The sequence below is a fragment of the Saimiri boliviensis genome, chromosome 1, assembly GCF_048565385.1.
Source record: "Saimiri boliviensis isolate mSaiBol1 chromosome 1, mSaiBol1.pri, whole genome shotgun sequence".
NCBI lineage: Eukaryota > Metazoa > Chordata > Mammalia > Primates > Cebidae > Saimiri > Saimiri boliviensis.
The window spans coordinates 208,851,154-208,874,276 of record NC_133449.1 but is presented as its reverse complement, the minus strand read 5'-3'; positions in this window follow the sequence as shown (position 1 = coordinate 208,874,276).

Genomic DNA, 23,123 nt, shown 5'->3' with positions numbered 1-23,123 from the left:
GCTATAACGTATTTCTACTAGGCCTGCCTTGCTTATGGTAGGAAAGATCTGACAGAACTCAGCTTATGATTTGCAGGGCAAATGACCACTTAATTTCTTATGGTTAGGTATTTCTTCTATGCCAGGGACAAGTAACATGCTAGAAACAGAGTTTTTGTTTTTGTTTTTTGTTTTTTGTTTTTAAATGTTGCATAATTCTCCACTATTATAAATAACAAAGAATCACTCCCCATTACCCAAACCTCTGTATAAGAGAATCAGCGAGGTTGGTACAGCTTGTACATTTTCTAGCTTTTCTCTACTGCAGAACACTTTCCTGGTCTGGACATACTCAGCAGCGTATGCATGTCACTTTGTGAATTGTAACAATATTCTTAAGTGTGGGAGATGCTACTTCTCTTTTTCTTTCCCCCCACAGCCTCCTCTCTCCTTCCTTATCTCAATGGGCTCCATATATGAAAACTGGCTTAAGTTCAGAAACTGCGTCAGAAACAATGGCATCCATTCATCCATTGCATTTTATTGGAGATGTTCCCCTCAGTCTACTGACCATCCATACTTAATTTCTTTTGATTGCCCATATGGAGACACCTTTGTCAGATGCCCACCTGAGGATGCTACTATCTATTAACCACCTCCATAACTCTCTGAGAGTCACGGCCTGTAGGTTGCCGTTCTGATTTTGCCACTAGTTATGGCAATTGGTTCCATCCTGTTTCTGATGATTAAATACTGCCATTGATCTGCACATTTTCAAGATTCTATTACCCTTCATGTCATCAGGGAACCCAATTCTGTAACAGTATTTATTACTCATAAGTCCTCTCAGTTGAGGTCAGGTGACATTGAGTTTCTCCAGGACGACGGTATATCTCTCACCAGGACATCACATACTACTTTGGTAAACAGGGAGCCTTTCAGGCTTTTCCTCAGAATATGGTTAAATGGTGAATTTTCTGGCCTTACATAGTATATTCAGTAGCTTGGACACTTTTGTAAATGTTTAAACTCTTTTTTGTAACATCTGGCAGTTTTGGTATTTATACTTTGCCTACTACACACTACCATTTTTTCAGAACTTCTAAGAAATTAATAGTAGTTAACACTGTTTTCTGAAGTTTTCATGAAAGTATCAAATCCTTTTGGGAAAGTTTTCCTTTACTAATAACCTGGCCACCTCTTATTTATCTCACATTCTACCTTCTTTGACACAGGATCCTTGGGATATAGACCCAATCACACTCTTCTAACTCCTTCCAATATACAGTCAACCCTGGTATCCATGGGAGATTTGTTCCAGGATCTCCCCTGGATACCCACATCTGCAGATGCTCAAATCCTTTATGTAAAATGGCATAGCATTTGCATATAATATATGGACATCATCCTGTATACTTTATATCATCCCTAGATTACTTGTAATACCTAACACAATACAATTGCTGCATAAATAGTTGTTATACTATTTTTAAAATTTGTACAGTATTATTTTTTATTGTATTTTTGTCATATTTTCCATCTGCAGTTAGTTGAATCTGTGGATGGGGAACTTGTGAATACAAAGGACTAATTGTATATTGACTAGGTTTCGCTGAACTCATTAGAAGTTTGTTGAGAGGTGTCTTTGGGTCCCTTTGGGATATAGTTGCTTATCTTTCTTAAAATGCCTGGCACTTCCCCAGTGTGTAAGCTAAAAAATGAGCTGAGTTTAGATGCTTAAGAGTGTTCAAGACACCATGTGAGGTGGAAATTACTTTATCAGTTTCAGACAATGGGAGCATTCTAGTCTTTATTAGGAAGAAATGGGCATCTTCTTCAAGCCCAGAGTATTCAGGGGATCTGAGTTTAATGATTTTTAGTTCATCAACGAATATATCTCCAACTCAAGACTTAGGGTACCAATCTTTTCCAACCAGAAATCTATCATTGACATTAACATAACCCTTGTTGGTTATGAATTCAACCTCCTCTGGAAAGCTTTTTGCTACTGTAATAATTATAATAGTATAATTGATTCTTGGGACTGATTCGCAGTTTTTTTTTTTCCTGCTCTCTATCTTTAGGGAATAAGAGTCTCTTTTTAACCTGCCAAGGAGGCCCTCTGAATTTTACAGTTGACTTTCATTGGTGATTAGTCACCCACACCATTCTATTGGTCTTCTCTGATGCATCAATGTCGCTTAGCTAAAACATATCATTCAATTTCCTTCTAACACTTTCTTAGCCACTCAAAAGCCCGAGATACTGAAATTTGGAGTGCATTAACTTGTACCAGCACACCATCCCAATTTATCAAAGGTGAGAGTTTTAACAATTGCACTGCTATAATTGCAGTACTCCATCTCCTGCTAATAATGATGTTGTCCTTGCCCGCTGGCTGATAGAGGAACCAGCTTAAATATCTCAGATTAAAATATGTTTACTTAGACTTGATTATGCCAGTTGTCTTAAGTCAGGATTCCTTGAATAGAAACGGAGACGGATTTTGCATGTGGGAACTGCGTTGGGCAGCACCTTCAATATCAACATTTTAAACATGTAAAGTCTCTAGAATTGGGCAGAGGAAGAAGGTAAAACTTCAATGCAGTCACAGGATTGCCTCATATAGTTTCAGGAGAAGTGCTTGAGCTGGAATGACCCTTCAGAGTCATCTTGCCTTGAGACAAAGGAGCCACGACTTTACACTTTTACACTGACAATGAATAGGTTTACACGTTGGAAGAGGTCATAACCTGAACACAAATGTGTCTAGCTAAAAGAAAGTTGTAAAGAGACATGTAGCTGCTCACTTTTTCAGAAGGTGCTGGAATGAGCTTCTCAGTCCTGCTGGAGTAGTCTGGGTGGTACATCATATTATACATTACAGAAAGTGATTGCAAATGACATTGTGTTATTCACTCCTTCTTGATTTCACATTCATAAGCACTTGAGGGCCTTTTCCCCTCCGCTTCTACTCTAACTTCTGGGAGTGGTAAGAATCTTGATTCAGGTTCCCTATGTTTACTCTCTACTGTCAATGTTGACACGTATTATGGCTATTTTAAGTGAGACATGTTATTTGTTATTTAACGTATTTATGGGAATTAGAATGCATTTTCTTTTTCATGAAACCCAGGATTTTACAGCAAAAAGACAGTTAATTCCTGACACGTTTCCCAAAAGCTAACTTCAGCAAAAGGAAGATGCCCATTCCTTCCTAATAAAGACTAGAATGCCCCCAATATCTCTGTAGACTAGATAAATAGAGCTGTTTCAGAAATTTTAGGAGGCCTAAAGGAAAATAAAAAGAAGTAAAGAAAACAATAATTGCCACCTACAGTTTTAAGTAAATTTTGTTCATCTTGCTGTTAGTTTTGGGAATCTTTTACAATATTTAACTTTTGGATCCCTTTTAATGCCACTGATTTACTATCTAAATAAAACAATCAAAATAAGAGACAGTCATGCAAGTAGCAAACACCTCTACCCTACTATCTCTTTGCAGTGGGATAATAAAGCTTAGGTCCATCGATCCAGGCACCACTGTGTAAGAGCATCACATGGCTCATAGCACCAAATCCCAAATACAATATGCAGAGAATTACACTCTAATATAATATTTAAAAGCCCTGTAGTAAGTTAATGTATAACATTATGGTTTGAAGAAAGAGGATTTTTGTGAGAGACTGCACATTCAAACATACTGAATACTCAATGTGGCATTTACTTGGATGGGCAATGAAAAAATTATATAACTGTTTCTGAATAATCACATGGTTGCACTTAATGTTCAATAACACTTAACTGAATGTTTTCATATTGCTATGAGATACATTCATATACAAAGCCTGAAATCACACATTCGTATGTATGACAGATGATACATTCAAACGTGTGATTTCAGGCTTTGTAAATTATCAATATACAAATTGACATCTATTTGTTATTGTTCTAGCCTCATTGACTCTCTCTAGTGTTTATATAGTTCTTTGTATTGTTTTCAAATAAAATAATAAATTGCAATATTAGAGCTTTAAAAATATTTTACTGGTTATTCCAAAAGAATTAGGAAATAACACAAATGAGTTAGAAGCCATTTTAGTATTTTTCATAGTTTAATGAAATATAATGAGAGATATTTTCCCAAGGAATGTTTTAGAAGCTTGTAAAAATGGATGTGGCTTATCTACCATTTCACTACCGGCAGTGTGATGAGTGTCGTGTTTGATGCAAAAGAACAGGATTCTACTTCTTTACTCTCCCAGTTTCACTCAGTGTAGTTGCATAGCTGAACCAAAATATTCATAATTACTGAATAACTGAATAAAGCACTTAGCTTTAGGGTGGTGGGTTAGAATCAAGGGAGCATAGGAATTTTATACGTTCTAAGTATCCTGAAGGAAAAGATAAAAATAAAACGAGGTAGCTGGGAAGAATTTCTTACAGATCACTGAATAACACGCTAATTCATTTCTTTCAGCTTTATTCAGGTACAATTGACAAATCAAAGTTGTATATATTTAAGGAGTATGTCTTGATGTTTTGACACATGTATTATAGTGTAAAGTAATCACCACAATCAAGCTAATTAACATGCATCCCCTCACACAATTTCATTTATTTTTATTTTTGATGAAAACACTTAAGATCTACCATGTTAGCAAATTTTAAATATATGTCATTACTGTTAATGGGTGTACAGGAGGCCGTTAGAACATATTATTTTGTGTAACTAAAACTTTGTAACCCTTAACATCTCCCCATTTTCATTTCCTCAGCTCTGACAACCACCACTCGAACTCTCCGCTTCTGAGTTTGACGATTTTAGATTCCACATATAAGTCACATATAAGTCAGTTCATACAGTATTTGACCTTTTGTGTCTGGTTTATTTTACTTAGTGTAATGTCCTCCAGTTCATCCATGTTGTCATAAATATCAGGATTTTCTTCTTTATTAAAGCCAAATAATATTCCATTTTGTCTACCTACCTTCCTACCTCCCTACCTAGGTATCTTGCATTTTCTTTTTCCATTCATCTATCAGTGGGAATGGAAATGGTGAATAATGCTGCAATATAAACATGGGAGTGCAAATATTAATTTACCTCATTATACCATTATTATATCACTTCTTAGATATACACCAGAAGTGGAATTGCTGGATCTTCTAAGAGCTGTATTTTTAACTTTTTGATGAATTTCTATACTGTTTTCTATAAAAAGTGTACCAATTTACATTCCCACCAACAGCATACACGTGTTATCTTTCCACCAGATTCTTGTCAGTATGTGTTGCATTTTGTCTTTTTGATAATGGCCATTTTAACTAAAGTGATGTGATATCTAATTGTAATTTTTACTTGGATTTTTCCAATCAATAGTGATATCGAACACCTTTTCCTACAGCTTTTGGTTATTTGTATGTCTTCTTTTGAAAAATGTCTATTCAGGTTCTCTGCCCTTTTCTGACTTCAAAACATATTACAAAGCTATAGTAAACAAAACAGCATGGTACTGGGATGAAAACAGACATATAAGGCAAAGGAACAAAGTAGAGAGCCCAGAAATCCATGCTTGTATGGTCAACTGATCTTTAACAAGGATGCCAAGAACACATAATGGAGAAGGGATAGTATTTTCAATAAATAGTATTAGGAAAACTGGGTATCTACACATATAAGAATGAAGTTAAACCTTTGCACTACATACAAAAATCAACTGAAAATCTATTAAAGTCTTAGACATAAGACTTGAAACCATAAAACTACTTGAAAAAACTACAGGAAAAAGCTTCTTGACATTGGTTTGGGCAAAGATTTTTGGATATGATACTAAACACACAAACAACAAAAGCAAAAATTGATAAATTTAGAAAAAATAGTAGAATTTTATTAAACTGCAGCGCTTCTGCACCACAAATAATCAACAGTATGAAAACACAATCCACAGATTGAGAAGAAATATTTGTAAACCATATATCTGATAAGAGGATAGTATGCAAAATATGTAAGAAATTTATGCAATTTAATAGCAAACAAGCAAGAAAAAAGGGAACCCAGTTAAGAAAAGGAACATGCTCATTTTTTTGACTCTTACTTTAAGGCTGATAAAAGAGCTTCAGAAAAAAAGCTCTAAATAAAAAATATACAAACATAAATACATAAATAAATCTAATTTCTGTATGTTGGTAGGTAAAACAGGAACTCCCTTTAACAAAGTTTAATTATTTAATTATTGTGTGTATAATATTTCTTTCTCTTTGTTGTACGACTTTCACGTATTATTCTTTGAGGTATCTGAAGTCATTAGTGCTCATGAGTTTTCACAGCTCTCTTTATGTGAGGCCTTTGGGATTATAGAAGACACTGTAGAGATTTAATAATAGATTACAAACAACATACTGCTGTTTACCATTGTCTCAATTTCCTGAGTGTTCCCCATTTTAATGCATTTTCTTTAATCTCCTTTTTCCCCTCCCAATGATACTACCTCTCTATTATGTTCTATAAAACTTGGCATTTCTTTGTTAGTTTATCAGTTATTTCAATTTGAAATTGTTTCTCTTTTTCTTGGCATTTTAATAAGGCCTAAGGAAAGAACATAAATGTTATTGTGATGGTTAATTTTATGTGTCAATCTGTAGGGTATTTTTGGATGAGATTAATATTTAAATTGTTTAACTTTAGGTAAAGCAGATTATCTTCCATAATGTTGGTGAGTCTCATCCAAATTGTTAAATACTTGAATAGAAGAAAATTTCCAGCCTCTGGGAGCATGAAGAAGTTTTCTAGCAGACTGCCATTTGACTTTGCCTGCACCATTAGCTTTCCAGAGTCTCGATCCTGCCAGCATTTAGACTGGAACTATGTCATTGGCCCTCCTGGCTCTTAACCCACCTGGCCGGTGTTACAAGTTTTGAACTTGTCAACCTTTGAAATGATGTGAGCCAATTCCTTATAATAAATCTCTTTCTAGATATTAAACAAGACATCCTATTGGTTTTTTTCCCCACCTCTGGAGAACCTAATACAGCTATCATGCAAAATCTGAATATTTAAATTAGACAAAAGTATATTTCAGAAATGTACCAAGATCACACTGTTGACTTCTCTCTATGGCTACGTCCTGAGTCCTTAGGTACTCTCTGCTTAAATAGTAGGGTTTGCTTAGTGGAGAGATTATATCTCTAACTGCACTGCCAAACAGGTTTTTGACTACATACCAGTCATCTTTCTCAAGAAAGTGATAATAATAGAATTTTTTTTTTCATATTTGGAATCCTAGAGTACAACAGTAGCAAATGGAAAATTAAAAATGAGGGAATAAATAGTGACTAACAATATTAAGGTTACTTGTTTCAGGAAAAAGTAAAAATAAGTAGATAAAGAATGACTAGATGAGAAACAATTTTCTTTATTTTCTTTTTTTTTTTTTTTGAGAAACAATTTTCTAAAGTCACTATTAAAACTTAAATTTTCTTCTTAAATTCTCCTGCTGAACACCTTTCTATATGGAAAAAAAGAGTAGGAATATTAAAAACAATTTTAAACTTTTAGAAATGTAATTGTAGTTTTAATTCTCTGACAGATAACATACAAAATTCATGTGTAAGGGCATTTTTTACTACAGCAGTGGTTTCCAACATATACTTCAAAAGTAGGGTTCTACCATCCTAAAACACTAGAAAACTTTTACAAGAGCTTTGATCTCTTGTAGACTATTTTGAAAACAGTAATCTATCTATTCTGTATTTTTTTCACAATTATCCAAATTTTTTCCTCGGGGGAAAAATATACAGGTAATGAGATTCTTGAAAAAATGTTTCTTTTTAAAAAGTGCATATATGACTTCTACTATCAGGAAAGGTCTTGCTTCTCTCCACAAATACTTAAAAAAAGATAAAAGATGTTTTTAGATACTAGACAACTGTCAATACTATGAGCTAAAGAAATAAAAGAGGTAACTGTCTAAAATTCTTTCTACCTTCAGGTTATTTATAAATTCTGGGACAGAGAGAGCCAACCCAATAGAGCTGTAGCTAACATTTTATTATTTTTTTTTTTATTTGAGGAGGTGGTGTTTGTAGTATAAATCTGAGACTGCTGGAATATTTTGGGACAGATTACCAATGAAGAAAGAGTTACACAGTGAAAGAGCTCCAGAAATCTGCAGAAGGAATCAATGAAGTCTTTAGTTGAATGCCAATCTGCATGTTAAGGTGAGACTCCCTAAGGATAGGCAAAGAAAAATTTCTGAGAAAAGAATAATTTCCAGGTACATATAAGTCAAAATAATTTCTGTATGACAAACAGTATCATTATTCTTTCCAAATCCTAGCAAGCAAAGTAAAGTAACATAATTGAATACATAGGCATTTAGTAGAAATGTAAGACAGGCCATATTTTAGTAATTGAACTAAATTAGTCCCATAAAATAGATTACTGTGGACCAGGGATCAGCAAATTAAGGACCAATCTGAACTACTACCTTCTAGTAACTAAAATTTTATTGCAAAATGGCTTTTTACTTGTTTACATGTTACCTACAGAGACTTCAGTATTACCATAATGGAGTGGTAGAAATCAAATGTTCTGCAAAGCTTGAGATAATGTCTGGCTCTTGACAGAAAAAAAAAGAAATCCCTGCCGATTCTTCCTCTAGACTTGCCCAAATCAAAGGACTTTTATGCAACTCAATAGCCTATCAGAACAAAGTTCAACATTGTTAAAAGTCTGTCAGCAAAATCCAGTAATCAAATATTTAGCATTTGCAATGTCTGTCATCCAATCCAGAATTACCATACATACAAAGAAAGAGGTTAAAACACTTCTACACTCAGGTAAAACAAATCAAGAAATAACATAGATGATGAGATAAGTGGAAAACATTTCTTAAAATATGTGTAATAACCATGCCCAGCATGCTCAAATATTTTTAAAAATGAACATAATGAGAAGAGTAATAGGGATATGAAAAAAGAACCAAAGGGAAATTCTAAATATAAAATTATGATACCAAAATTAAATTATTCTAATTGGTAGATATAAGCCCGGAAATAGAAAGTTGGTGAAATTGAAAACATAGCGACAAAAATTAAAATATGAAATAAATATAAATAAATGAACAAAGGGAAAAAATATTGATAGCCTCAATATTAACATGAGACAATATCAATTCGAACAAAATGCATGGGGTAGAATACTAAAAAGAAGGAGAAAGAGATAAGCAGTGTGAAGCAATTCTTTTTTTTTTTTTTTTTTTTTTTTTTTTTTGCGACAGAGTTTTTCTCTGTCACCCAGGCTGGAGTGCAGTGGCATGAAGCATGAACTTGGCTCACTGCAACCTCCACCTCCTGGGTTTAAGCAATTCTCTTGTCTCAGCCTCCCAAGTAGCTAGAATTACAGCCTCTTGTCACCACACCCAGCTAGTTTTTATTTTATTTCATTATTTTTTATTTTTTATTTTAGTAGAGATGGGGTTTCACCATGTTGGCTATGCTGGTCTCATACTCCTAACTTCAGGTGATCCACCCACCTCGGGATTATAGACATGAGCCACCGTACCTCGCCCATATTTTAAAAATATCTATATTTTATACCAAGTCATCCCACTCTTGAGAATATATCTTATTGAAGTAAAACACAGTAATGATATATTTAAAGAATGAGTATTGAAGATTTGCTCACAAAATTAAAAAAACCTGAGAATGTTGAGTAACATATTCATATTAAAAATAATATTCAGTCTTAAAACAAATAGTTAAAGCAACAAAACCAGTTGTAATAGGCAGATTTCCAAAAAATGATTATGTAAGAAAACAAGATACAAACATTGTAATATCATTTCATGTTTTCAATATAAATTATTTAAAAATTGCTAAATGTATATGTATGTTACCAAACTATGTGAGTGCTGAGAAAAATATGAAAGGATGCATGCTTGATTGTTATATCCCATGGGGCATGTAATGGGAATCATGAAGAAGATAAATGGGGTGGTATAAAAATATAAAACCATTATACACTAAAATGTAATAAGAATGTTATACTTTACATTTGTTTAAAATTACATATGTGATATGTACAATTAAAGTGCTCTAAAAATTAGAAGCAAAGTTCAATGAGAAGGAATAGATTAAATGTTCATACATATACCCACAGAATAGTGAAAATATGTGGATACACTTACACATACACACACATATATAATGTATATGTTCACAAAATTGTCATATGTCACTTAACTATGGAGATAAATTTTGATAAATGTGCTGTCAGGTAATTTTGTCCTTGTGCGAATATCATAGAATGTACTTACACAAACCTAAATCACACTTTGGCTATCTGGTATAGCCTATTGCTCCCAGGCAGCAAATCTGTACAACATGCTACTGTTTCAAATATTGTAAGCAATTGTAACACAATGTTAAGTATTTGTGCATCTTAATGTATCTAAATATAGAAAAGATACATATAAAAATACAGTATAATCTTATGAGACCAGGGTCACACATGTGGTCCATCACTGACTGAAGTATGCATTATGCATTTCCTGACTGTATACCTACAACATCCATATACTTAAATACATGCATATATGTTATATTTGTATGGGGCATGCACATAAGTAATATGTATTTTCATCCACATTACAATTTTGCTGCTTGAATTTATTTTCTTAGAAAAAAATAAATAAGATAGTATAGATTTAAGAATATATGCATAAAATAATTCAAAGCAATAGTACTTTTGTAGTGAATAACATAATATAGTATAAATGTACAAATACAATAATGTATTACACATATTTTTTATATTGTACAGTATAAAAGTGATCTCCTTAAAAGAGCTTTAGAAACAAATTCAGTAAGTGAAAGAACAAAATATTTTTATAACAAATTATTGTGCCAAATTTATACATTACTGCTGCTGGTACTGTATGAGATTATTCATGTTACCACTGCAAACATTGTCATTATAATTCAAAAAATTGTATTTACTAATTTTGTAGCAAAATATTATTTCGTTGAGTTAATTTACATTTTTAAGAATAGTATAAAATGTCACTATAAGGACACATGCACACGAATGTTCTTGCAGCACTGTTTACAATAGCAAAAACCTGGAACCAACCCAAATGCCCATCGATGATAGACTGGACAGGGAAAATGTGGCACATATACACCATGGAATATTATGCAGCCATCAAAAAAGATGAGTTTGTGTTCTTTGTAGGGACATGGATGAACCTGGAAAAAATCATTCTTAGCAAACTGACACAAGAACAGAAAATCAAACGCCATATGTTCTCACTCATGGGCAGTTGTTGAACAATGAGAACACATGGACACAGGGAGGGGAGCATCACACACTGGGGTCTGTCTGGGGAATAGGGGAGGGACAGTGGGGAGTGGGGAGTTGGGGAGAGATAGCATGGGGAGAAATGCCAGATATAGGTGAAGGGGCGGAAGGCAGCAAATCACACTGCCATATGTGTACCTATGCAACAATCTTGCATGTTCTTCACAGGTATCCCAAAACCTAAAATGCAATTAAGGAAAAAAAAAAGAAAAAGAAATACATGGATAAGTTCAAAATGTGAAAATATTTATATCTTTAAATAAATAAGACTGACCAAAAACAAACAAAAAAGAATAATATAAAATGTCTAAAATGATGGCATTAAATTATTTGATTAATTTTTTGACTCCACTAAACCACCGAGCTTCTATTAATTATTTTATGGAATTATGTGGGCTTTTCTATCAAGTTACAGTCTGAAACAGTTGCTCATAATTTAATACAGCTTTCTTTTTCTCTTAATTTTAATTAAGGATTCTGACATACAGTATTTGTAAATTATATAATATTAAATCAATTTTTATTATGATTTTTTTCTTATTGTAATAAAGCTCTTGAACAAGCTTCCTGTATCTAGCTTGTATTAAATTAATCCTGATGGACTTTAAGGCTCCATAGCAAATGAAGGATTCCTGAAATCCAACTGAATATCAAGTATTTTCTGATTATATCAAAGTAAAAGTTTGTGTACTTTTAATTGTGTGAAACGTTTTAAGCTTAATAAGCCTAGTATGTATTAAAAATAATAAAGTTTTAGATAATGTATGCAATTGTTGAATTGATCCAACAACAGATATCAAAAGATGTATATCTATAATGTAGGGAGTTGAAATTTATTTGGACACAGTAACTTCTTTATTTTTATTTTTTTATGTTTTTGAGATGGAGTCTTACTCTGTCACACAGTCTGGAGTGCAGTGGCACCGTCTTGGCTCACTGCAACCTCTGCCTCCTGGGTTCAAGTGATTCTTGTGCCTCAGCCTCCCAAATAGGTAGGATCACAGATGTGTGCCACCACACCCAGCTAATTTTTGTATTTTAGTAGAGTTGGTTTTTCTCCATGTTGGCCAGGCTAGTCTCAAACTCCTGACCCAGATGATCCACCGGCCTCAGCCTCCCAAAGTGCTGGGATTACAGGTGTGAGCCACTGCACCCAACTCTTCATTTTAATTTCTACTTTGTAAGCACTGTTTACTGTAAAATTATCTGTTCGTGTTTTGAAATTATTTATTAAACTCTAAGAGGCAAATGTTTCTTTATTTAAAACCTCCCAATCATTTTCCATTTTCCCAAATGTACTTGAGTCAATTGTCAAGGAAAAAATATCCTGTTCGTTAAGAGTTTAAATGTTTTAGTATAAAATGATGACCAGGTCTATGGTCAAACAATGGTTATTTACCAAAGGTTACACGTTCCCAGCTGTGTATTATTGTGAAAGCTTAGGTTATGTCAACCATCAATAGAATTTCTTCATTTGATATCCTTAAAATATTTTTTCCAGATACAGATATATTATGTTTATGTTTTAACTTTAGATTTCAGGGTTTTTGTGATATTTGTTCTTATATGGTCATGAGTGGTTTTAATAGAAGGTGGAAGACAGAGAATAAGATACTCTTAGTAATCTGCCTTATAAGTGAGAAATTCACTGTTTTTTGACATTTGTTTTATTAGAATCATCATCACTTTAAATTCCATAGCTATAGTGCTGTATTTATCCTACTGAGAACTGTTCTCAAGTTAATTAATGAGGTCTTGTATGTTGAATATTTCATTCCTTTTAGGATTCCTCCCATCGTCCCAGGGCATACTAGAAGACAAATTTGTGTGCTTTTGCTGAATACTATTATAATTATATCTTTGGATAGTTTAATATACTAAAATGATTAGTTGTTCTGAGTTTATGTTTTAATATAACAGTCCATTTTTATATTTTTACTGTATTATGCAAGTCAGGAACACTTATCTGAACATTTTAGCCACTTATATATAAACCTCTATTATGATTTTACAAACTATGCTGTCTTTAAAAAGTCCATGGCATTTATCAGGATAAGATATTTTAAAAATCAATTTCTAGCAGTTTGAGCTATGAGAATGCAAATTACAACATTGTACTACAGTTCTGGATGTACTAAAAAATTAAGAAGAGGCATAACACTAATTATAACAGGTGGTATATTTCATTTGTAATGATACAGCTTATTTCTATACAAAATACCTCCACTATAAAATAATGTGAAGAATTACTGTAAAATGCATTGCTGATTTCTTTAACTACTCTCATTAATGTGTCTTTAATAACTACCCAGAATTAAATATTTAAAAGATATTATGTATTTTTTATTAAAGGGGATATTTAAATAAAGCAAAATAAATTTCATATCTGTTATCTTCAGTTATAGGAATAAAGATAGAAGCAGTGTATACTTAACTTATGGAAGTTGCTAGTAATTACTAAATTTGTTTAACAATGCAAAATTGGATTCACCAAAACATAAACAATATAAATAATCATATGTTTAAGTGGTTTTACATTTTAAAGTGTTAATTATCTTCTAAGATATATTCTGCCTCAAAGCCTCCTTACATGCTGAGAAACATATTGAGGAATTATAAACATGTTGTGTAAAACATGTTGTCATATATTCTCTAGCAACTGTGTTTCAGTAAAATCTGCCCAAGGCTTAACAAGAATAAAGTTTAAAGTATTATCTGTCTACATCAAGAGTAGCATTTTATCAGTTAAATAAATTATGATAACCTTGTGAAATACAGTAATTAATGTGCTTCTGTGCAATAGAATAATGTATAACCAGTAGAATACTACTTTACAAGAACGTTTAAAGTTATTAAAATGTTCATAACATGTTAAATAAAGTGCACTTGTTATTGAACAATATATACATTATGATGAAAATTTTGTGAGTGAATGATAAATATTTTGTTTTGTATATATGTAAATATTTAATGTGTATAGAAAATGAGAGAGACAGACAGAGAAGGTAAGACCAGGTAAGCACTTTAAAATAATTATAACCCAAAGAATTATAATAATCACCACCTGGGTAGTGAAATTAGGTGTTCTTATTTTTCTGCATATGCTTTAAAATGTATTTTAAAGTGTGTCGTTATGAATATATATGACTATTTTAATAAAATTAATTGTACCAAGTATTTATTAATAATTACAAATAGAATATATTTATTATTTAGCATATACTGTACTTATAAATACTTATTTCAACAGAACTACTTTGTTTTTCAATGATCAGACAGTAATATTAACCAAATTATATCTTCTAGATTCATCTGCTCCATTTATACCCACTCTTAAATTTACCTCCAAGAAAGCAATACTGTTCTTCCTTGCACTTCTAATTTCTTTCCACCATATCATTTCTTGTTAATTCTGTAAATGAGTATGAAGTTTGTAGTGCATGTTTTGTGTGGCTCTAGGATACAATCTATTAGAAACAGGAAGTATTGCATGAAGATCCTGGCAGCTGAGTCCTTTAGAAATGCCTTTTGCTGAAGGGAATTGAACCATCAAAGATGTGATGATACATACATGAGAGAGGTCAGGTTCCAATGACGGTTTAATGTGAGGTTAGAGATGCCCAGACGCCTTACATAATCAGAACTTCTCTGAAGGGCCATCTTCATTTCATATGCTCTGTGTAACTGGCTGAAGTTTCTGTTCCTGCTGCAAACAACTCCTCTCTTCTCTTTTTCCAATCCAGCTTCTTCTTTTTCCTCATACTGTGATGGAAAATGACCCAATGCCCTTCCTGCATACAAATCTCTGTCTCTTGGTCTACCTTGCAGGCAAAATGACAAAGTAATTATTCAAAGGCGCCTCCAGCTGGTGTCGCAAGGAAATATTTATCGGTATTATACACAAAAAAAATTAAGTTTCTGTATGAGAAGAGGAGCCCATTTTCAGTTCAAATCTTAAATGAACTTAATGTATTTATTTCTTTATTTTCCTCTCACACTTAATATGGCAAAAGACAAAGAAGGATGAAAATTTCAGTAGAGAAAACTGTAGTCTAAGCAGACAGACATTGGCTATTTTTATGGAAAGCGAGTGAAGCTGTCAGTCAGCAGTTGCAGAACATATTGAGGAACATCTCAGAGGGAAGCAATGTCCCTCTGGACGTCAGTTGTTGTAGATTTACTTCAAGTAAACTGTGTAATTCTTTTATGACTTCAAAGGCTAAGTATTTAGTGGTTATGGCTCTTAAAACTATCATCAGAAGGAAGAGGATCAGCAGAATTGGGACAATCAAATTAAATTAAGTATACACTAAATTTTTCCTGTATTTCCTAACATTGTTCTAGATGCTACAGATACAGCAGCAAAGCAAATGGAATTTAAAAAAAAAAAACTGTTTTATTACTGTTGATAAACATTAAGAAGAAAAATAAGACAGGAAAGGAATAGGAAACGCTGGGTGTAATTTGAGATTTAAGGCCTGGCACAGTGGCTCACACCTGTAATCCCAGCACTTTGGGAGGCTGACATGGGCAAATCACCTGAGGTCTGGAATTCGAGACCAGCCTGGCCAGCATGGTGAAACCCTGTCTCTATTAAAAATACAAAAATTATTGGGCCCCTATTATCCCAGCTACTTGGGAGGCTGAGGCAGGAGAACTGCCTGAACCCAAGAGGCTGGGGCTACAGTGAGCCAAGATCGTCCCACTGTACTCCAGCCTGGGTGACAGAGCTAGACTCTGTCTCAAAATATTAAAAAAAAAAAAAAAATAAAAAAGAAAGAAAAAAAAAAAGGAGAGAGAGATTTAAATAGGATGCAAAAAAAAAAGGAAAAGGTGTAGATGTTATTTGAGTCAACACTTGCATGAGTAGATGGAATGATCCATCCAGATATCTGGTTATAAAAATGAAAGTTAAGCTTTAGAAAATGTTGTAATAGAGATTTTATGGAGGGTAATATGATTAACATTTCTCTACTTCCTTAGTGAGGCAAAATCAAGAGTTTCTTACCCACCCATTCTCTATCGACCTCCCAGTTTTTGGATCCTTCACTTGTTTACGTCCTATCTAGCACTCTGCCAGTCCTGTTTTAGATCCCTATCATTCTTGAACCTTGATAGGTAAACTTAAACATCATGTAGTCTACATCCAATCCAGGCTCATTCTCTCTGTGAATTACGTAACAGCATCTATGACTCTTTCAGTATAGGGCAGATGAAAGAATTATAAACACAACCTCACATTCTAAGTCTTCCATCCACTGAGAAACAGGAATTTCTCAATTTACACTGTATACTGTGGCCAAGGACTGATTTATTATTATGTGAGTAATTCACACCAGGTATTCATAGCCAGGTAAATCTACCCTCCTCATAATTCCATGGTTTCCCTGTTGTTTGAAATAGTCTTTAAAGTTGTTTATTCTTCCCTGTGTTTTATCTTTTTATTCAATTACTTATCCATCCTATTTTTCTTTCCCCTCCTACCACAAATTCTGACAACTACTGATCTGTTTATCATTCCTATAGTTTCTCCTTTTCCAGAATGTCAAATAAATACAATCTTAAAATATGTAACCTTTGAGACTGGCTTCTATTACAGCACAACACATTTGCAATTCATCTATGTTGTTGTGTGTGTCAGTAGTTGATCACATTTCATTGTTCAGTAATATTCCCTAGTTTGTGTAGGCTAAATTTGTCTATTCCATCACCTATGCACTTGAATTAATGCCAATTTGCATTTTTCTGGTATAAGCATTCTTATGTAGATTTTGGGGTAAAAGTAATTTTTGATTTCTCTAAACACGTAGAAATGGGATTGTTGGGTCAGATGGTAATTACATGTTTAACTTTTGAGACACAGTTTTGCCATGTAGCCAGTCTGGAGTGCAGTGGTGCAATCTCGGCTCAGTGCAACCTCTGCCTCCTGTATTCAAGTGACTCCCCTGCCTCAGCCTCCTGAGTAGCTGGGACTACAGGCACACACCACCATGCCTGGCTAATTTTTCATATTTTAGTAGATACAGAGAGTCACCATGTTGGCCAGGATGGTCTCTGTCTCCTGACCTCGTGATCTGTCTGCCTCAGCTTCCCAAAGTGCTGGGATTACAGGCATGAGCCACTGAGCCTGGCATACATGTTTAACTTATAAGGAAATAGACTGTCTTTGATTCTTTAGTGTTGTTGTAATAGAATATCGTAGACTAGATAATTTTAAGGAGAGAAAATTATTTCTTATAGTTCTGGAGACTGGGAAGTCCAAGATCAAATGGCACACATCTGGCTAAGGCCTTCTTGTTGCATCATTTCATGGCTGGAAGCATAAAGGCAAGAAAACATAGAAGTGTGGTCACTTTATTGCCTGTTAGCTCTACTTTTAAATTTTTGTAGCACTTCCATAATGTCTGTATTGGTTCATTTTGCATTGCTGGGAAATTTATAAAGAAAATAATTTTATGGAGAATGCTGGGAAGATGGCCACCTAAGAACAGCTCAGAACTTCAGCTCCCAGTGAAAGTGCAGAGGGTGAGTGGATGCCGCATTTCCAGACGAATTTTTATTGCCCACAGACCAGGAGATACCCAGGCAGAGGGGTCAACAGCGCTGCAGTCCCGGCCAGTGCGGCTGTTTTGGCCCCTGCGGGGCTGATTTGGCCTGAGCGGCTGCTGTGACCACGCCCTGTTGCGGTGGTTCTCCGTACAAAAGCCACTGGTCTGGGAGCCCTCTTAGCTGGTGATCAGAGCCCTGAGGCGGCGGAGTTGCCCATTCATCTGAAATAGCGAGCCAGGCCAGGAGATTCCTAGGCAAAATATCCGCCAGGAGCCGGCGCCGCTGTTTGAGCTGACTCAGTGAGCCGCAGCAGGGGAGATCCTGGCGCCTTTCCAACAAGCGACTGGAACGCGGGGTTGTTCAACTTAAAAAATAAAAAAGACTCTGAGTCAGGGAGCCAGGTGATCAGGCTCGGTTGGTCCCACCCCCCCCCGCCCCCAACAACAACGAAAACAAAAACAGTAATTGAAAACCCTCTAGGTTGAGCCCTTCACACCAAGCACAGTTGAATCCCGGAGGGTTCAGCTCGGTGGGGGAGGGGTCTACCCATCTGACAAGGGGCTGATATCCAGAATTTACAAAGAACTAAAACAGATCTACAGGAAAAAACAAACAAGCCCATTCGAAAATGGGCGAAGGATATGAACAGATAATTTACAAAAGAGGACCTACAGGAGGCCAACAAACATATGAAAAAATGCTCATCATCACTGGTCATTAGAGAAATGCAGATCAAAACCACATTGAGATACCATCTCACGCCAGTTAGAATGGTGATCATTAAAAAATCTGGAAACAACAGATGCTGGAGAGGATGTGGAGAAATAGGAACACTTTTACACTGTTGGTGGGAATGTAAATTAATTCAACCATTGTGGAAGACAGTGTGACGATTCCTCAACGACCTAAAAATAGAAATCCCATTTGACCCAGCAATCCCATTACTGGGTATATATCCAAAGGATTATAAATCATTCTACTATAAGGACACATGCACACAAATGTTCATTGCAGCACGGTTCACAATAGCAAAGATCTGGAACCAACCCAAATGCCCAACGATGATAGACCGGATAGGGAAAATGTGGTACATATACACCGTGGAATATTATGCAGCCATCAAAAACGATGAGTTCACGTGCTTTGTAGGGACATGGATGAACCTGGAAACCATCATTCTCAGCAAACTGACACAAGAGCAGAAAATCAAACACCACATATTCTCACTCATAGGCGGGTGTTGATCAATGAGAACACAGGGACACAGGGAGGGGAGCACTACACACTGGGGTCCGTTGGGGGGAAATGGAGGAGGGATGGGGGGTGGGAAGGTGGGAAGAGATAGCATGGGGAGAAATGACAGATACAGGCGAGGGGACGGAAGGCAGAAAACCACACTGCCATGTGTGTACCTATGCAACAATCTTGCATGTTCTTCACATGTACCCCAAAACCTAAAATGCAATTAAAAAAAAAAAAAACTATTTGGCTCATCGTTCTGCGTGTGCTATAGAATCATGGCACCAGTATCTGCCTGGCTTCTTGTGAGGCCTCAGGAAGCTTTTACTCAAAGCCGAAGGGAAGGGAATCAGTATGTCATATGGTGAGGGAGGGAAAAAGCAACAAAGAAAAAAGTGCCAAGCTCTTTTAAACAACCAGCTCTCTCAGGAGTTAATAAACCACTCACTTACTATTCTGAAGACAGCATCAAGTCATTTATGAGGGATCCACCTCTATGACCCAAATATCTCCCATTAAGCCCACCTGAAACATTGGCAGTCATATTGCAACAGAATATTTGGATGGGACAAAATGTCCAAACCATATCAGTGATTTTCACAATGGCTATATTATTGCTGAATTTTAGGAGTTCTTTCTATATGCCTTTCTGAATACAAGTCGTTCATCAATGTTATTCTTGACAAATACAATCACAGTCAGTTAACAGTGTGGTTACATTCTAACAATTGCATCATTAGGTAATTTTGTTGTTGTGCAAACATAATAGGGTGTACTTACACAAACCTAGATGAGATAGGCTTGTACATACCTAGGCTATACAATGTAGCTATTCCTCCTAAGCTACAAACCTGTGCAGCCTGTTACTATGCTGAATACTGTAGACAACTGAAACACAATGGTAATTATTTGTGTATGTAAACATATCTATACAAAGAAAAGATACAGTAAATATCTGATATAAAATTTAATAGATGGTACGCCTGTATAGGGCACTTACTACGAATGGAGCTTGCTGGACTGGAAGTTGCTCTAGGTGAGTAGGTGAGTGGTGCGTTAATTTAAAAGCCTAGGACATTGCTGTACATTGCTGTGGATTTTATAAACCTGTAGATAAGAGAAAAATAGTGGAAGAGAACGCTACAGCAGTCATCCCCTGTGGGAACACCTAATTGAACAACTATCCACATAAGAAAACACATTCGCACGAATTAAATTATCAAGTGAGAGTTTACAGTACCTGGTTTTAGCATAATAACAAGAAAGAAAATGCACATTGAAGAGGGTAGGAAGGACAGTTTCATATTTCCTAAAGCATTTCTTCTCCAAGTCAAGGAGGGAGAGTGAATTTGTGTGCTTGCGGATAGAGGGAAAAGTGCATACGGAACTTTGTACTGAATTTTAGTACTAGCCACACCAAAGGAAAACAGCATCAAATAGAAATCCATCATCCTTACTTCCAGGCTAGTTCTTATGGAGGGAGCATTTAGACCTGCCCCATGCCAGAAGGGCATATACCACCCTAGAAAGAGAAACCCTACTCCCAGCTTTCTTCACTACCTGCTGATTAAACTAGCTGCAGATGATCTCCCCCAAAATTTTAATGGCAGGCAGCCATAGTTACCACAGTTCTTGATTAAGCCCCAGTGCTACAGTGCTTGGGGAAATTGTGGGTTTGGCGTGTGACTCCTTGTGATATCAGCTGCAAGGGCTATAGGAATGCCTGCATCACTCCTCCCCCAAACCAGGCAGTGCAGTATGGAGAGAGATTCTTTTTGCTGGAGGGAATGAAAGGAGAGAGTGCAGGAGATTAGGGCCTTACTACCAGCCCTGCCACCGTGATACACAGCAATGGGCACAACCTGGTTTTCTTTGATTCCAGACGGATACTCATAGTAGGTGCCCTAGACTCACTGAAATCCTGGCAGAATGAATCCAGCTCTCAGCCAGCTTCACCACTGACTGACTAACGTGGCATTGGATCCTGAATACATATCAGCAGCAGTCGGGTTGTATCATCCTCCCGCCTTGGGTGAGCCTTGGTGATGTGCTGGTTTGGGAAGCCATGGGCTTAGGGTATGATATGGCATAGTGCCAGCTGTAGTGGCCATGACAGTGCCCATGACACCCCTCCCCCAACAGCAGAGCAATACACAGAAAATCCTCCCACTTGGGGGAAAGAAAGGTAAGTAAGCTAGAGACTACCTGGAAACCCAGGGAACACACCCTGATAGTCCCAGACCTAGGAATACGCAAGATTGCATAGTTGGGCTCAGGACACCCTCTAGTGCTGAAAAGACTGAAGTAACCACAGGCTTAGAAAACTAAACAATCATTACCCTTTGAATTCCTAGAAGACCCTCTTAAGAAGAATGAGTGCAAACAAAGCCTGAGGCAAAGACTAGAGTAAATACCTAATTGCTTGATGAACAGACATAAGAATGTTCACAAACATCAAGAATATGAAAGGCATTATGACTTCATGAAGCAAAATAAATAAGGTGCCAGAGACCAACTTTAAATAGAGGGATATGTGTGACCTCTAAGACAGAGAATTCAAAATCACTGGCTTTAGGAAGCACAGAAAACTTTAAGAAAATCCGGGGAAGGAATTAAAATTTTACCGAAGAGATTTGAAAAAGAGGTTAAAAAAATATCAAACAGAAGTTCTGGAGGTAAAGATGCATTTGAGATTCTTAACAGCAAAATTGATCAAGCAGAAGAAAAAAAAAAACAGTGAGCTCAAAGACAGGTATTTAGAAATATCAAAAAGTCAGAGAAGAAAAAAGGAAAAAATAAAAAAATAAAAATCATGAAATATAGAAAAAAGCCTCAAAAGTACAAACCTAAGAGTCATTGACCTTCAAAAGAGAATTGAGAAAAAGTAAAGGGTGGAAAAAAATAAAAAGAGAAAACTTTTCAAGCCTACAATAAATATATAGATATCCAAGTAAAGGAGGGTCAAAGACCACCAAATAGATTTAACTCAAATAAGACTACTTCAAGGCAAGTAATATTCAAACTCTAAAAAATGAAGATTATAGAAAAGATTCTAAAAGCAGCAAGGAAAAATAAGCAAATAGATAATGAAGGTCCTCAATGTGTTGAAGCAGACTTCTCAGCAGAAACCACACAGTCAGGAAGGAGTGAGTGACACGTTTAAAGTGCTGAAGAACAAAAACTAAAGCCCAAATAAAAAACTGCCAATGTGGAATGATAGATCCAGCAAAACTATCCTCAAAAATAGAGCAGCAATAAAGCTTTTTGCCAGGAAAACAAAAGCTGAGGGAATGTATGACCACCAGATCTGTCTTAGAAGAAGCGCTAAATAAAATACTGCAATCTAAATGAAAAGGACAGTAACATTTAGCAACAAAATTTAAAGGCAGAAAACTCAATAAGAAAAGTACATATCAGACAAATTCAGAATACTCCAAATGATGTGACTGGTTTGTAAACCTCTCATATCTTTAACATGAAGACTAAGAGACAAAATTACTAACAATAGTAAATATAAAAATTTGTTGAGATAAACCATATAAAATATGTAAATTGAGACATCCATAAGTAAAAAGTATTTATGCATGTGGGGGGGGGTGCAGAGAATGGAGTTAAAATGTAGAGTTTCTGTAATTTAGAGTTTCTTGCTTTAGAGTTTTCACTCTCCATTCTTATACTGTGATCGAAGTTAAGGGATCATCAGTTTAAAATAACCTGTTGTAATTATAAGATGTTTTTGTAAGTCTCATGGAAACCCCAAAACAAAAAATAGATGTGGTAAAATTAAAAAGTAAAATATTAAAACATACTATCAGAGAAAATTACTTCACCACAAAGTAAGACAATAAAAAGAAAAGAAATAAAAATAAGAATTATAAAAAATATATATACAAAATATATATCAATCATATTCTTACCTATCACAACCTCAAATATAAGTGGATTTAATTCTCTAACTTAAAGACATAAAGTTACTGAATAAATTTAGAAAAAA